Source organism: Leopardus geoffroyi, chromosome X (assembly GCF_018350155.1).
Source record: "Leopardus geoffroyi isolate Oge1 chromosome X, O.geoffroyi_Oge1_pat1.0, whole genome shotgun sequence".
In the NCBI taxonomy this organism is placed as follows: Eukaryota; Metazoa; Chordata; class Mammalia; order Carnivora; family Felidae; genus Leopardus; species Leopardus geoffroyi.
Window position 1 is genome coordinate 89042077 of NC_059343.1, and position 18410 is coordinate 89060486.

Sequence of the window (18410 nt, forward strand, 5' to 3'; positions counted from 1 at the left end):
CCCAGCTGGAAGAGGGCGATGCGCACGTGTGGCGGGGTGTGCGGGGGTGCCTCTGTGGGGAGGCGCCTGCGTGCGGCCGTGAGTGGGTGGGGAGGGGCGTGAGAGACACGCGCGCTTGGCGACCTGCAAGGGTGGGTGTGGAGGTGTGCCTGGAGAAGGGCAGCGCGTACGCGGGGCGCGTGCGTGTGGGGGTACGTGCGTGTGGGGTGCTTGCGTGTAGGCGTGCGTCAGGGGGCGGGGTGAACGGAAAGGACAGCTGACTGACGACGGGGGTGGGACGGACACTGCGTGCGTGCGGGACCGAGGTAAAGATGTCGGAGAAGCTCGGGCTCACGGAGCCGAAAGTCCTGACTCTTAACTTTTATTTTTTTGAGGCGGGGAGGGAGGGAGACATGATCTCTTTGAAAATCTGGGAAAACTATTGACCATCTCTTTAAAAAAGAAAGAAAGAAAGCACACGGTTTGCATGTAGGCATAGAGGGCTCCTGGGCCCACGGATGGCCATCCGTGGCCCCCAGATTATGGCTTCAAGCGGGGAGAAACCCCAGAATGGCCACTTAGGGATTGGCCATCGCGTCTTCGGATTGTGTGAGAGGAGGAAGGGAACAGGTGACGGAGCTGTTGCCTGCTCTCCTTTCGGGACCGCCCCGGGCTCCGTGTAGCTTAGAGGCCGGGTTTGCTGTGCCTCTGGGACCTGGTGGCCCTCAGAGACAGGCGACGGGGCGGGGTCACCCCTCCCCTCATGAACGACTGCAGGAGGGGATCTCATGTCTGTCCCCTGAAGCCCTGGCACGCGGAGCGATCTCAGTAGCCTCACACCTGCTAGCCTGTGCCTTGCTAAAGTTGCCACGCAGGGATTAGGATCGCACCCTTGTTTGATTCCCACCCGAGGGTCTCTCCACAGCCAGTGTGGAGTGTGGGAGGGTGACCCCCAAGTTGGCGCTTTTGGGGGAAAATGACTAGAAGGAGAGCAGTGGGCTTGGGTTCTGATACCATTTTTGTCATGAACTAAGTTTGGGACCTGAAGCAATTGTCCTCATCTTCCTGGGTGTCACTTTCCTCACTTAAAAAACGGGATAGTAGCTCACGGGGTTGTTGCAAGTGTAATTAAGATTACAGTAAATTCCCAGCACACGGAAGCATTTAGTAAATGGCAGCATAAGTAGAAATACATATATTTTAAAGTAAACATTAAAGTAAACATTTTATTCTGGAAGAGTGTATTAAACTGATGATTTCTTTTTGGTCTCTTCTAGGCACACCTAGTTGTGCCATCTTCATACAAAGCCCACCAAGCACCATCCTATAAAGTCACACGCCTGAAGTAAGTGGGACTTTAATTTGAATTCTTTGCAACATTGAAGTAGATCATGATTACCCACCATCAACTCTCACCTGGATTGCTGCATTGGTCTTCAACCCTTCACACTTGCCCTCTTCCCTCATATGGTTCATTCTCCATGTCTTTCCCTCTGAGTGACAAAATAATCTACTGGTTCAGAGCATTGGCCTGGAGGTTTGACAGATCTTGTTCATATTCCAGCTCCACCCTACTCCACCACTTTCTGGTCATGTGACCTTGGACAAGTTCTTTCCCCTCTTTAAGAATCCTTCCCCCACGCCAAAAAAAAAAAAAAAAAAATCCTTTCCCTTATCTGTAAGAGTGGAAAATGATAGTCTTTACCTCATACATAGGAGTTGCGACAAGTTACAGAGATAATGCATGCAGAATGGGCCATAGTAATTTTTCAGTAAGTGGTAGCTTAAAAATGGTAAGGACAGTGAGGCTGCTAACAAGAGAGTGGTTGCAGTGGTGTACCATGGCGTCTAGACTGGCTACAGAGTAAAGCATTGAGGTGGTAATGAGCTGGAGGATGGAAGAAGTCAAAGAATGGGAGATCTTGATGAGAATGAGGAGTAGGTACTCTTCTGAGAACCAAGAAGTAATAAGGGTGGGAGGTTGTAGCCAGAGACTGACAGAGTGGAGTCCAGGAATTCTCAAGTGAACAGTCGCATGTTTAGCAGGTAGTCTGGAACTCTAATGGCTAGAAATTGCATGTGAAATGATGTGATCAGAGATTGTAGAAATAGAGATCAAGGGGCAGTGAGGCTGAAGCTTTGGGTGAGTCATCCATAGTCATGATGAATGGCATGGGTTGGAATGGAGAGGAAAATGGAGCTAGTGCCAAAGCCAAGGTCTACCCTGATTAACAGGGGATTATCATCTATTTTACAGATATTTACTGAACCCTTGTTAGATGCCAGGATATAACAAGACAGACAAAAATCCTGCTGTCATGGAGCTTCCAGTCTAGTAGGAGTGGTAATTGGCATTAATAATTCCACCCTATAAATAGACGAAGGCAAACTGTGAGAAAAGCTATGAAGGAAAAAGATGGGTTCTCTAAGGGCTTATAGCAGGAGGACCTGACCAAAAGGTTGGGGAAGGCTTCTCTGAAGAGGTGATGAGAACTGAAGGATCAATTGGGGTAGATGGAGGTGGATGAGGGGTGCATGGAGTAAGTGTCCCAGGTAGAGGAAATAAATAGTATGTGCGGAGATCTGAAGCTAGAACATGTATAAGGGACTTGAAGAACTGGAAAGCATCTCCTATATTAAGGAAGGGAGAGAGTATTGTGAGCTGAGGCTGAATGGCAGTCCTACTTAATTATTTTAGGCTTTATTCTAGGAGCAAACTGAATACTTTATTAAAGGGTGTTGATTAGGTGAATGACATAATCAGATTTCTCTGTATTTGTATGTTAATTCTCCCTGCCCCAGTTTTATTGAGATATGATTGATATATAACATTAGGGAAGTTTAAGGTGTATAACGTAATAATTTGATATATGTTTATATTGCAAAATTATTACAGTATTTCTTAAGTAATACATAACTATATGCTCGTTGATTATAAAAAATAATCAAACACGGAAGTATGTAAATTGTGAAAGTCTAGTTTGTATTTTTGTGTGTGTACCTTAGAATTTATGTATGTATATACACACATATAATGTATACATTATTGTAGTACATATAGTATAATACTACAATATATATAGTACATATAATATATAGTATACTATATATAATATATAATATATAACTATATTATACATATAAATATGTGTATATATATATATGTATATATACTATAGCAACTGTTTTTTCTACTTAACAATGTGCCTTTGGCTTTATACATTTCTTTCTTTCTTTCTTTCTTTCTTTCTTTCTTTCTTTCTTTCTTTCATTTTTAATGATTTTTTAAGTTTATTTGTTTTGAAAGAGACAGACAACAAGAGTGGGGGAGGGGCAGAGAGAGAGGGGGACACAGAATCTAAAGCAGGCTCGAGGCTGTCAGCCCTCAGCACAGAACCTGACGCAGGGCTCGAACTCACGAGCTGTGAGATCATGACCTGAGCTGAAGTCAGATGCCTAGCCGACCAAGCCACCCAGGTGCCCCTCCATGTCTTTATTTTTTAATTCCTCAATAATATATATTTTCATGGTAAAAGATCAGAACAGTATACAGGTATATAGAGAGTAAATCTTGAAACTTGCCTTTCCTGTTCCCTCTCTACTTGCCATCCCATGAAAAAACAAAACCAAACCAAACCATCAACAGTTTGGTAAGTATCCTTTCCATGCATTTATATTAAAAAATAAGTACTTATACACATACAGAATTTTTCACATAACTGGACTCATTCATATTGTTATGCAGCTTTTAAATTTGTTATTGACTTAACTTATTGACTTAATTCACAAATGACACATGAATTCATATATTTTTCTTTTTTAAGTTTATTTATTTTGAGAGACAGAGAATGAACAGGAGAGGGGCAGAGAGAGAGGGAGAGAAAGATTCCCAAACAGGCTCCATTTGGAGCCCGATGCAGGGCTTGATCCCATGAACCATGAAATCATGACCTGAGCCAAAATTAAGAGTCAACTGACTAAGCCACCCAGGTGCCCCTATTGTTTTTCTTTCAAAGGATTAGAATGTTACAGGGAAGGCTAAAAAACCTTCTGTCATAATTGATTTCCTCCCTGCCTCTCCCCTTCCCTACTCACTATTTGACTTAATTTCTCAGAGATCTTTTTCTATTCATTTCTATTCATTCTCTCTCCCTCTCCCCCACACCCCCCACACAGAATATATAGTATTATTTAGTGTTATTAAAAAATATAAATTAGGGGCGCCTGGGTGGCGCAGTCGGTTAAGCGTCCGACTTCAGCCAGGTCACGATCTCGCGGTCCGTGAGTTCGAGCCCCGCGTCGGGCTCTGGGCTGATGGCTCAGAGCCTGGAGCCTGTTTCCGAATCTGTGTCTCCCTCTCTCTCTGCCCCTCCCCCGTTCATGCTCTGTCTCTCTCTGTCCCAAAAATAAATAAACGTTGAAAAAAAAAATTAAAAAAAAAATGTTTAAAAAAATATATATATATAAATTATATCACGCTTATATGTATTGCTCTGCTACTTGCTACTTTCACCCAACATATGTCTGAGAATTTTTCATATTAGTACATATAAATCCAACTTGTCTTTTTTCACTATTGAATAGTGTTCTACAGAATAGATAGGCTGTGAGTTGTGTAGCAATTTCCCTATTGATACGGTTATTTCCAACTTGTTGCTCATACAAAGTGTGCTGCAATGTAAATCCTTATGCATGCCTCTCTCCTTTCTCTGCTGATTTCTTTTTTTTTTAAATTTTTTTTAATGTTTATTTTTGAGACACAGAGAGACAGAGAATGAGTGGGGGAGGGGCAGAGAGAGAGGGAGACACAGAATCAGAAGCAGGTTCCAGGCTCTGAACTGTCAGTACAGAGCCTGATGTGGGGCTTGAACCCACAATCCGTGAAGTCATGACCTGAGCTGAAGTCAGTCGCTCAACTGACTGAGCCACCCAGGCACCTCTCTTTGCTGACTTCTAAATGTTGTCTTTAATCAATGCCAGATTTTTATGCATATTTAGGTTTATTTCAGGATTCTCTATTGGGTTCTACAGATCCATTTATTTATGCCTGCATTCACACCACATTTTTAATTTTTATAGTTTTATAATGTTTGATATCTGGCTTTTTTCTTCACATTTTTTGTTATTCTTGCATATTTACTGTTATATGGATATTAGAATGAGATCATCATACGCATATAGAATCTTATTGGCATTTTTGTTGATATTGCATTGAGTTTACAGATTTTACAGGGAGAAGTTACATCTTTACCTTGAGTCTTCCTTTATATGAATAAACATAATGTGGCTCTCCATTTCTTCAAATTTTCATATTCTTTAGTAATGTTTTATAATTTTCTCCATAAATATCTTGAACATATCTCAAGGGTCATTTCTTTTTTTTTTCTTTTTATCTTTCACAAAAGGAATTTATTATGCAATTTCCAAAAGCATAAAACTTGAACTTGTTTGGGTCATTTCTAGATACTTTATCCTTTTTGTTGCTGCTATTAATAGGATTTTTTTCTTTAATTTTATAATTATTATGGGTGTATAAGAAAACTATTTGCTTTTGTATTAAATCATGTGTGTGTCCAACAACCTTACTGAATTTTATTTTATTTCTAAAAAAAATTTTTTTAATATGAAATTTATTGTCAAACTGGTTTCCATACAACACCCAGTGCTAATCCCAAAAGGTGCCCTCCTCAATACCCATCACCCACCCACCCCTCCCTCCCACCCCCCATAAACCTTCAGTTTGTTCTCAGTTTTTAAGAGTCTCGTATGTTTTGGCTCTCTCCCTCTCTAACCATTTTTTTCCTTCCCCTCCCCCATGGTCTTCTGTTAAATTTCTCAGGATCCACATAGGAGTGAAAACATATGGAATCTGTCCTTCTCTGTATGACTTATTTCACTTAGCATAACACTCTCCAGTTCCATCCACGTTGCTACAAAAGGCCATATTTCATTTTTTCTCATTGCCACGTAGTACTCCATTGTGTATATAAACCACAATTTCTTTATCCATTCGTCAGTTGATGGACATTTAGGCTCTTTCCATAATTTGGCTATTGTTGAGAGTGCTGCTATAAACATTGGGGTACAAGTGCCCCTATGCATCAGTACTCCTGAATCCCTTGGATAAATTCCTAGCAGTGCTATTGCTGGGTCATAGGGTAGGTCTATTTTTAATTTTTTGAGGAACCTCCACACTGTTTTCCAGAGCAGCTGCACCAGTTTGCATTCTTACCAACAGTGCAACAGGGTTCCTGTTTCTCCACATCCTCTCCAGCATCTATAGTCTCCTGATTTGTTCATTTTAGCCACTCTGACTGGTGTGAGGTGATATCTGAGTGTGGTTTTGAGTTGTATTTCCCTGATGAGGAGCAACGTTGAGCATCTTTTCATGTGCCTGTTGGCCATCTGGATGTCTTCTTTAGAGAAGTACCTATTCATGTTTTCTGCTCATTTCTTCACTCGATTATCTGTGTTTCGGGTGTGAAGTGTGGTGTGCTCTTTATAGATTTTGGACACTAGCCCTTTGTCTGATATGTCATTTGCAAATATCTTTTCCCATTCTGTTGGTTGCCTTTTAGTTTTGTTGATTATTTCCTTTGCTGTGCAGAAGATTTTAATCTTCATGAGGTCCCAATAGTTCATTTTTGCTTTTAATTCCCTTGCCTTTGGAGATGTCTCAAGTAAGAAATTGCTGTGGCTGAGGTCAGAGAGGTTTTTACCTGCTTTATTCTCCAGGGTTTTCATGGTTTCCTGTCTCACATTCAGGTCCTTTATCCATTTTGAATTTGTTTTTATGAATGGTGTAATAAAGTGGTCTAGTTTCATCCTTCTGCATGTTGCTGTCCAGGTCTCCCAGCACCATTTGTTAAAGAGACTGTTTTTTTTTCCATTGGATATTCTTTCCTGCTTTGTCAAAGATTAGTTGGCCATACTTTTGTGGGTCTAGTTCTAGGGTTTCTATTCTACTCCATTGGTCTATGTGTCTGTTTTTGTGCCAATACCATGCTGTCTTGATGATTACAGCTTTGTAGTAGAGGCTAAAGTCTGGGATTGTGATGCCTCCTGCTTTGGTCTTCTTCTTCAAAATTACTTTGGCTATTTGGGGCCTTTTGTGGTTCCATATGAATTTTAGGATTGCTTGTTCTAACTTCGAGAAGAATGCTGCTGCAATTTTGATTGGGATTGCATTGAATGTGTAGATAGCTTTGGGTAGTATTGACATTTTAACAATATTTATTCTTCCAATCCATGAGCACAGAATGTTTTTCCATTTCTTTATATCATCTTCAAATTCCTTCATAAGCTTTCTACAGTTTTCAGCATACAGATCTTTGACATCTTTGGTTAGGTTTATTCCTAGGAATTTTATGCTTCTTGGTGCAATTGTGAATGGGATCAGTTTCTTTATTTGTCTTTCTGTTGCTTCATGATTAGTATATAAGAATGCAACTGATTTCTGTACATTGATTTTGTATCCTGCAACTTTGCTAAATTCATGTATCAGTTCTAGCAGACTTTTGGTGGAGTCTATCGGATTTTCCATGTATAACATCATGTCATCTGCAAAAAGTGAAAGCTTGACTTCATCTTTGCCCATTTGGATGCCTTTGATTTCCTTTTGTTGTCTGATTGCTGATGCTAGCACTTCCAACACTATGTTAAACAACAGCGGTGAGAGTGGGCATCCCTGTCGTGTTCCTGATCTCAGGGAGAAAGCTCTGTTTTTCCCCATTGAGGATGATATTAGCTGTGGGCTTTTCATAAATGGCTTTTATGGTGTTTAAGTATGTTCCTTCTATTCTGACTTTCTCGAGGGTTTTTATTACAAAAGGATGCTGATATCGTCAAATGCTTTTTCTGCATCGATTGACAAGATCATATGGTTCTTATCTTTTCTTTTATTAATGTGATGTATCACATTGTTTGATTTGCGATTGTTGAACCAGCCCATCATCCCAGGAATGAATCCCACTTGATCATGGTGAACAATTCTTTTTATATGCTGTTGAATTTGATTTGCTAGTATCTTATTGAGAATTTTTGCATCCATATTCATCAGGGATACTGGCCTGTAGTTCTCTTTTTTTACTGGGTCTCTGTCTGGTTTAGGAATCAAAGTAATACTGGCTTCATAGAGTGAATGGCAGGAAATCTTCGGTGTGATGAACAGAAAAAAATGCAGCCGAGAATCCTTTATCCAGCAAGTCTGTCATTTAGAATCGAAGGAGAGATAAAGGTCTTCCCAAACAAACAAAAACTGAAGGAATTCATCACCACTAAACCAGCCCAACAAGAGATCCTAAGGGGGATCCTGTGAGACAAAGTACCAGAGACATCGCTACAAGCATAAAACATACAGACATCACAATGACGCTAAACCCATATCTTTCTATAATAACACTGAATGTAAATGGTCTAAATGTGCCAACCAAAAGACATAGGGTCTCAGAATGGATAAAAAATAAGACCCATCTATTTGCTGTCTACAAGAGATTCATTTTAGACCTGAGGACACCTTCAGATTGAAAGTGAGGGGATGGAGAACTATCTATCATGCTACTGGAAGTCAAAAGAAAGCTGGAGTAGCCATACTTATATCAGACAAACTAGACTTTAAATTAAAGGCTGTAACAAGAGATGAAGAAGGCCATTATATAATAATCACAGGGTCTATCCATCAGGAAGAGCTAACAATTATAAATGTCATGCGCCGAATACGGGAGCCCCCAAATATATAAAACAATTACTCACAAACATAAGCAACCTTATTGATAAGAATGTGGTAGTTGCAGGGGACTTTAACACTCCACTTACAGAAATGGATAGATCATCTAGACACACGGTCAATAAAGAAACAAGGGCCCTGAATGATACATTGGATCAGATTGCCTTGACAGATATATTTAGAACTCTGCATCCCAAAGCAACAGAATATACTTTCTTCTCGAGTGCACATGGAACCTTCTCCAAGATAGATCACGTACTGGGTCACAAAACAGCCCTTCATAAGTATACAAGAATTGAAATCATACCATGCATACTTTCAGACCACAGTGCGATGAAGCTTGAAATCAACCACAAGAAAAAGTCTGGAAAACCTCCAAAAGCATGGAGGTTAAAGAACACCCTGCTAAAGAATGAATGGGTCAACCAGGCAATTAGAGAAGAAATTAAAAAAAAATATGGAAACAAACGAAAATGAAAATACAACAATCCAAATGCTTTGGGATGCAGCGAAGGCAGTCCTGAGAGGAAAATACATTGCAATCCAGGTCTATCTCAAGAAACAAGAAAAATCCCAAATACAAAATCTAACAGCACACCTAAAGGAAATAGAAGCAGAACAGCAAAGACAGCCTAAACCCAGCAGCAGAAGAGAAATAATAAAGATCAGAGCAGAAATAAACAATATAGAATCTAAAAAAACTGTAGAGCAGATCAATAAAACCAAGAGTTGGTTTTTTGAAAAAATAAACAAAATCGATAAACCTCTAGCCAGGCTTCTCAAAAAGAAAAGGGAGATGACCCAAATAGATAAAATCATGAATGAAAATGGAATGATTACAACCAATCCCTCAGAGATACAAGCAATTATCAGGGAATACTATGAAAAATTATATGCCAACAAACTGGACAACTTGGAAGAAATGGACAAATTCCTAAACACCCACACACTTCCAAAACTCAAACAGGAGGAAATAGAAAGCTTGATCAGACCCATAACCGGCGAAGAAATTGAATCATTTATCAAAAATCTCCCAAGAAATAAGAGTCCAGGACCAGATGGCTTCCCAGGGGAATTCTACCAGACGTTTAAAGCAGAGATAATACCTATCCTTCTCAAGCTATTCCAAAAAATAGAAAGGGAAGGAAAACTTCAGACTCATTCTATGAAGCCACTATTACTTTGATTCCTAAACCAGACAGAGACCCAGTAAAATAGAGAACTACAGGCCAATATCCCTGATGAATATGGATGCAAAAATTCTCAATAAGATACTAGCAAATCGAATTCAACAGCATATAAAAAGAATTATTCACCATGATCAAGTGGGATTCATTCCTGGGATGCAGGGCTGGTTCAACATTCGCAAATCAATCATCGTGATAATCACATTAATAAAAGAAAAGATAAGAACCATATGATCCTGTCAATCGATGCAGAAAAGGCCTTTGACAAAATCCAGCACCTTTTGTAATAAAAACCCTTCAGAAAGTCGGGATAGAGGGAACATACTTAAACATCATAAAAGCCATTTATGAAAACCCCACAGCTAACATCATCCTCAATGGGGAAAAACTGAGAGCTTTTTCCCTGAGATCAGGAACACGACAGGGATGCCCACTCTCACCGCTGTTGTTTAACATAGTGTTGGAAGTTCTAGCATCAGCAATCAGACAACAAAAGGAAATCAAAGGCATCCAAATTGGCAAAGATGAAGTCAAGCTTTCACTTTTTGCAGATGACATGATATTATACATGGAAAATCCGATAGACTCCACCGAAGTCTGCTAGAACTGATACATGAATTCAGCAAAGTTGCAGGATACAAAATCAATGTACAGAAATCAGTTGCATTCTTATACACTAATAATGAAGCAACAGAAAGACAAATAAAGAAACTGATCCCATTCACAATTGCACCTAGAAGCATAAAATACCTAGGGATAAATCTAACCAAAGATGTACAAGATCTGTATGCTGAAAACTATAGAAAGCTTATGAAGGAAATTGAAGAAGATATAAAGAAATGGAAAAACATTCCGTGCTCATGGATTGGAAAAATAAATATTGTCAAAACGTCAATAGTACCCAAAGCTATCTACACATTCAATGCAATCCCAATCAAAATTGCAGCAGCATTCTTCTCGAAACTAGAACAAGCAATCCTAAAATTCATATGGAACCACAAAAGGCCCCGAATAGCCAAAGTAATTTTGAAGAAGAAGACCAAAGCAGGAGGCATCACAATCCCAGACTTTAGCCTCTACTACAAAGCTGTCATCATCAAGACAGCATGGTATTGGCACAAAAACAGACACATAGACCAATGGAATAGAATAGAAACCCCAGAACTAGACCCACAAACGTATGGCCAACTCATCTTTGACAAAGCATGAAAGAACATCCAATGGAAAAAAGACAGTGTCTTTAACAAATGGTGCTGGGAGACCTGGACAGCAACATGCAGAAGAGTGAAACTAGACCACTTTCTCACACCATTGACAAAAGTAAACTCAAAATGGACAAAGGTCCTGAATGTGAGACAGGAAACCATCAAAACCCTAGAGGAGAAAGCAGGAAAAGACCTCTCTGACCTCAGCCATAACAATCTCTTACTTGACACATCCCCAAAGGCAAGGGAATTAAAGGCAAAAATGAACTACTGGGACCTTATGAAGATAAAAAGCTTCTGCACAGCAAAGGAAACAACCAACAAAACTAAAAGGCAACCAACGAAATGGGAAAAGATATTTGCAAATGACATATCGGACAAAGGGCTAGTATCCAAAATCTATAAAGAGCTCACCAAACTCCACACCCGAAAAACAAATAACCCAGTGAAGAAATGGGCAGAAAACATGAATAGACAGTTCTCTAAAGAAGACATTCGGATGGCCAAGAGACACATGAAAAGATGCTCAACGTCGCTCCTCATCAGGGAAATACAACTCAAAACCACCCTCAGATATAGTGGCCAAAATGAACAAATCAGGAGACTATAGATGCTGGCGAGGATGTGGAGAAACGGGAACCCTCTTGCACTGTTGGTGGGAATGCAAATTGGTGCAGCCACTCTGGAAAACAGTGTGGAGGTTCCTCAAAAAATTAAAAATAGACCTACCCTATGACCCAGCAATAGCACTGCTAGGAATTTACCCAAGGGATACAGGATTACTGATGCATAGGGGCACTTGTACCCCAATGTTTATAGCAGCACTCTCAACAATAGCCAAATTATGGAAAGAGCCTAAATGTCCACCAACTGATGAATGGATAAAGAAATTGTGGTTTATATACACAATGGAGTACTACGTGGCAATGAGAAAGAATGAAAATATGGCCCTTTGTAGCAACACGGATGGAACTGGAGAGTGTTATGCTAAGTGAAATAAGCCATACAGAGAAAGACAGATACCATATGGTTTCACTGTTATGTGGATTCTGAGAAACTTAACAGAAACCCATGGGGGAGGGGAAGGAAAAAAAAAGAGGTTAGAGTGGAAGAGAGCCAAAGCATAAGAGACTCTTCAAAACTGAGAACAAACTGAGGGTTGATGGGGGGTGGGAGGGAGGGGAGGGTGGGTGATGGGTATTGAGGAGGGCACCTTTTGGGATGAGCACTGGGTGTTGTCTGGAAACCAATTTGACAATAAATTTCATATATTGAAAAAAAAAAAAGAACTATCCCTACTCTACTAGGGCTATTTGATAAGCCTAAAATACAGTTCCTATAGGAAAGAGAGGATAGATGCTTAACTCTTTCCTGTAATTGCCTATTTTCCAAGTAAGGAGTTGGTGCCCTGTTCCCCATTGACAGATCTGTAAATGTTTAAGCTTCCCTGTGTTTGTAGGATTAAACTGTGATTAATGATGTATCTTTTAAAATGTATTATGGAATTCGAGGTACTAATATTCTATTTAGCAATTTTGTTTGTATCTGTACTCACAAGTGAGATTGCCTGTAGCATTGATCTTCAACCTGGAGCTGAATGACCCCTCTACGGGGCATTTGGAAATGCTGTAGACATTCTTGTATAATTATTTTGTGTGTATATGTGTGTGTGTGTGTGTATAAATATATATATATGGTGGTACATACCTAGGAATGGAATTGCTGGGTCATAGGATAGGTGTATGTTTTGTTTTATGTGAAACTGCCATATCTTTGTACCATTTTCCTCTCCCACCATCCTTTTAAACATTTGGCAGGATCTGTCTTATTAATTTTAACCATTCAGGTGGGTGTGAAGTGGTACCTCATTGTAGTTTTTTTTGCATTTCCTTAATGACTAATGGTGTTGAATATCTTTTCTTTTTTTATCTTCTTATGTTGAGCAACTTTTCATGTGCTATTAGCCATTCATATCTCTTTCTTTGTGAAAGATCTGTTCAAATGTTTTGCCCATTTTCTTTTCTTTATTGTGGTAAAACATACATACCATAAAATTGATCACTTTAGTCATTTTTAAGTATACAGTTCAGTGGCATTAAGTACATTCACATTGTTATGCAACCATCATTACTATCCATCTCTACAACTCTTTCATCTTCCCAAACTGAAGCTCTATATTCATTAAACAATTTCCTTTTGCCCTTTCCTCTTAGCCCCTGGTAACCACCATTCTACTTTGTGACTCTATAAATTTGACTGTTGTCAAATTTAAGTGGAATCATACAAGATTTGTTCTTTTGTGTCAGACTTATTTCACTTAGCATAGGGTCTTCAAGGTTCATCCATGTAGCATGTTTCAGACTTTTCCTTTTAAAGGCTAAATAATATTTCATAGTATGTATATCACATTTTATTTATCCATTTATCCATTGATGGATATTTGGGTTGTTTCTACTTTCCTATTTTCTTTTATAGTTGCATTTTATATTAATTTTTTTCTACTTTTACAAGTGATTATTTTGTTAATTGAGATAAAATTGACATAACATTGTATTAGTTTTAGGTGTACAACATAATGATTTGATATATTTATATATTGCAAAATGATTGCCACAATAAGTTTGGTTTATTGATTTTATTTGATATTGATTTTATTTACATACTATAAAATCCACCCTTTTAAAGTGTATAATTTAGTGATTTCTAGTATATTTACAATGTTGTGTAACCATCACCACTATCTAATTTGAGAATATTTCCAACACCCCAAATAGAAGTCCTGTAACCATTAGGGGTTACTACCAATTCCTCCTTTCTCCCAATTCCTAGCGACCACTAAATGTACTTTCTGTGTCTATGAATTTGCCTTTCATTTCATATAAATGGAATCATGTAATATGTGCCTTTTGTGTCTGGCTTCTTTCACTTAGCATAATGTTTTCAAGGTTTATCCATGTTGTAGCACATATCAATATTTTGTTCCTTTTTATGGCTGAATAATATTTCATCGTAAGTATATATCATATTTTGTTTATTGGTTCATCAGTTGATGGATACTGGGGTTGTTTCAACCTTTCTGTTATTGTATATAGTGCTGCTATGAATATCCGTGTGCAAATTTTTTTTTAAATACCTGTTTTCAATTCTTCTGGATATATACCTGGGAGTGGAATTGCTGGATCATATGGTAGTTCTATGTGTAACTTATTGAGGTACTGCCAAATTTTTCCACAGTGGCTGTACTATTTTATATTCCAATGAGCAATATATGAGGGTTACAATTTCTCCACATCTTTACCAGTTTCCATTTTAAAAACTATAGCCATCCTAGTGAATGTGGATTATTATATGGATGAACCTTGAAAACATTACGCTAAGTTGAAGAAGCCAGACACAAGAGACCATTGTTGTATGATTCTATTTATATGAAATATCCAGAATAGGCAAATCCTTAGAGACAGAAAGTAGAATTGTGGTTACTAGGGGATGTGGGGTGGGGAGAATGGGGAGTGTTTGTTTAATGGGCACAGCATTTATTTTTGGGGTGATGAAAATGTTCCAGAATTAGATAGTGATGGTTGCAAAACTTTGTGAAGATACTACAAATCATTATATTGTGCATTTTAAAAGGGTGACTTTTATGATATGTGAATTATATCTCAGCAAAAAAAAAGCACAGAGTCTCATTTTAGGCCTGCAGGTAAGATTTGATGTTTAAATTTGTAGCATTTCTCTCTTATTTTTGGCAGCATGCATACCATGTAGAGTCACAATGAAAAGTTCTGTAGTTTGTTGACTGAAAAGGCACACAGCCAAGGGTCTGAATGGGGGCTGGAATTAGCCCATATCCTGCTCTCTAACTTGTGTCTCCAAGCTTGGTGCTGCCCCAGCCCAGGGAAGGAATCACCATTTTACCATTTTGTAATTCAGGGGCCCAGAGGAGACATCTTACTTTGATTTGTCTTCTTAGAGAGGCCATAATTTACTACATTGCATAAAGATTGAATATGTTCTAGTGGAGATCCTAGTATGATGGATACTGCTTTCTTGTCCTGGAATTTGAACCATCTCACAGCCTTTTACTCAGTCTAATAACCAGTTATAAAATACCCCTATAATTTTTCCAAAGGTCTGTTGACTGTAACTCACTCTCTGGTATAATTTGTATGTCAGGGTTTTTTAGCTGCAGGCAACAGAACTTGGTTCTGAGTAACTTAAGCAAAAATAGGGATTTTTGGAAGACTACTGGAGTTGATCAAAATCAAAGGAAGTGCTGAAAAACAAGGCCTCAAGGAGGTCAGGAACTAAGGAAGCTTGGAGTGTTTGGGTAGCAGAACCTCAGTGCTTGTAGTCTCCACTCAGGCTTTTATTTATTTTTTTTTTTTAAAGTTTATTTATTTTTGGGACAGAGAGAGACAGAGCATGAACGGGGGAGGGGCAGAGAGAGAGGGAGACACAGAATCGGAAACAGGCTCCAGGCTCTGAGCCATCAGCCCAGAGCCCGACGCGGGGCTCGAACTCACGGACCGCGAGATCGTGACCTGGCTGAAGTCGGACGCTTAACCGACTGCGCCACCCAGGCGCCCCACCACTCAGGCTTTTAAATTCAGTCACAGAAAATCTGATTATTCCACTAAGAGGGATAGTGTTTCTTATCAGAACACAGATCAGGAAAGAATGCTGGACAAACCAAATAAAAGCTACCAATGGAGGCAAGAAAAAGATGGATGCCAACATCCAAGTGGAGATGTTGAGTAAGCCTTTAGATATATAAATGTAAGTCTCAGAGTGGAGGGCTAGACTGGGATAAACAATAAGAGGTTGTAAGGATGATCAAAATAATGGGCATGTTTGAAATTTCCCAGGAAGAGAGTAAGTGGCCATGCATGTCTCCAGCATCATTACCTGAGGGCAGGAACTCTTACTGTAACTGGAGAATTGTTTCTATGTTTTGGAGGACATGATATCCCTACTAATTGGGAAAAGTGTCCAGGGCATGGGAATATAACACTGTGCTGGGAACATTCCATCTCCTAAGAATGAGGTTGTTATGTGGAGATTTTAATGGAATGTAACTTCTTTCTGTCAGTTATAAGAAATGCCAGCTTATTTTTCCTCTCATAATTATTTATATTGCATTTTGTCCTGTGCTAAATGTTTTATGTATGTTGTCTTATTTAATCCTCACAACAAATTAGTGAAATCATTATTATCATCGTAATTTACAGATGGGTTACTGTAGTCCCAGAGTTTAAGCAATTTCCTCAAGGTCATATTGCTAGACAGCAGTGGAAATGGAATTTAAGTAAGGTCTATGTGAGTTAAAAGACATTTCTACCCCATATCAAATGATAAAGCAATGCCAATATTAGCTATAGTTTAGGATTATTGAGACTTTGCTGTGTACCATGTAGTGTACTGAATACTTTATATGCATTATTTCATTTAATCTTCATAATAACCTTATAAGGAAAGTACTGTTGTTATCCCTACTTAACAGTTGAGGAATCTGAGGCTTAGAGATGTTAATTCAATGGTTGTCACAGCATAAGTGGTAGAGTCAGGGCTTGAACCCTTCTGTTTGATTTCAAAGCCTGTGTGCTTCACCAATATACTCTCCCCTATCAAAAATAACTAAATGTTAGAATCATGGCACTCTTCTCTGGCTGTATATTAGAATCAATCACCTGGGGAACCTAAAAAAATCGATGCCAAACCTATCATCAAAGATTCTGATTTAAAAAAAAAGATTCTGATTTAATTTATCAGGAATGTAGACCAGGCCTGGGATTTTTTTTTTCAAAAAGCTTTTATTCATTCATTCAATTTATTTAATAAACATTTAATATCTTTTGTATGCCAAACACTTTCTAGGCATTTACTTCCTAAGCAAGGTATATCAGTTAGCTGTCACCACAGTGATGCATAACAATGACTATAAAATCTTGGTGGCATGAAAAACTAAGAACTGATTAAGGGCTTATTCTCACACTTCTGGAGGCCAGCTGGGATTCAGCTGATTAGTCAGGGCTTTTTCAGACAACTCTGATTTAGGTTAGAGTGACTACTTGCTTCAGGACTATGAGTAAACTCATGTGGCTCTGCTTCATGCATCTCTCCCCAGACCATTGGACTAGCTGGCACTTGTGTCTCTCATGGCTCATCTCACACCAGTGGTAGAATCACAAGAAGGGACATGACCAACTATGCAAGTATATTTCAAGCTCCTGCTTGAGTAACATCTGTGTACACTTCATTAGCCAAAGCAAGTCTCAAGGCTGAGCTCAAAGACAAGAGGTGGAAAAATAAGCCCCATTTCTGTTGTGTGGACTTGCAAAGTTCATGGCATAGGCTGAGAATTGGGACCAGTAAATAAACTTAAGTGGGAAAGAATGAAAATGAACACTGAGCATTATACATAAGAAAACTTTCAAATGTATTAGAAAGTGGTAAGTAATATTGCAAACAAAATTCTGGAGGGTGGTATGAAGGTGATTTTAATGTGCAGCTAGGGCTGAGAACCACTGATCTTACAGTGTTCAACCTGGAAAGAAACCTGCGCTAACAGTCCCTCAACCATTTTGAAAATAATAAAACAGACCCAGAAAGTAGAAGAATCTTACTTAAGGTCCATAGGTCGATAGTTACAGAAATGGAACTAGGGCTTCTATGTTTCCTAATGCTGTGGACTGTTTCTCTCGTACCACAGTATTCCGATCTATGGTCTTAGAATTCTTCCTTTATTAGTGGCACCAAAAATATGTTGTGGAAAGACACACTCATTCTTTTTTTATCTTGACCCTAGACATTAGAACTTGTACTCTCTAAATCCTGTGCTTCTTTAGTAACCCAATTCAGGGCCCAATTTCACATTTCTTATATTTGTACTGTCCAAAAGTTTACAGACATTCTGTCCTCTTTTAGTTTTTTGCCTCTTCAAGTTGAAGACTGTTGGTTTTGATCTATCTTTGTGTGATCCCATAGTCCCACTCTAACAACCTACTTGGTTTATTGGGCCTTCTCTCTTCCCCAACTCTGTAATGCCTTGAGTAGTGTTCCTTGAGTTCCTTTTTACTCTGGGCTTCCACTAGGCCTTTCAGTCATCATTTCTGTTTTGGATTACCGTCTTCTTGATTTGCCAGGATGAACAGTCAAAAGAAAAGAAAAGATATGGAACCTGCTTGTACTTGGAGTTTATTGTCTGAACAGAAAGGTGAGTAACTGAATGAGGTAAGAAGAGGGTACAATCTAGGTAATCCTGTTCATTCTCTTTCTCCTACGTCTCCTCATGGACTTTGGGATTTTTTTTCCGAA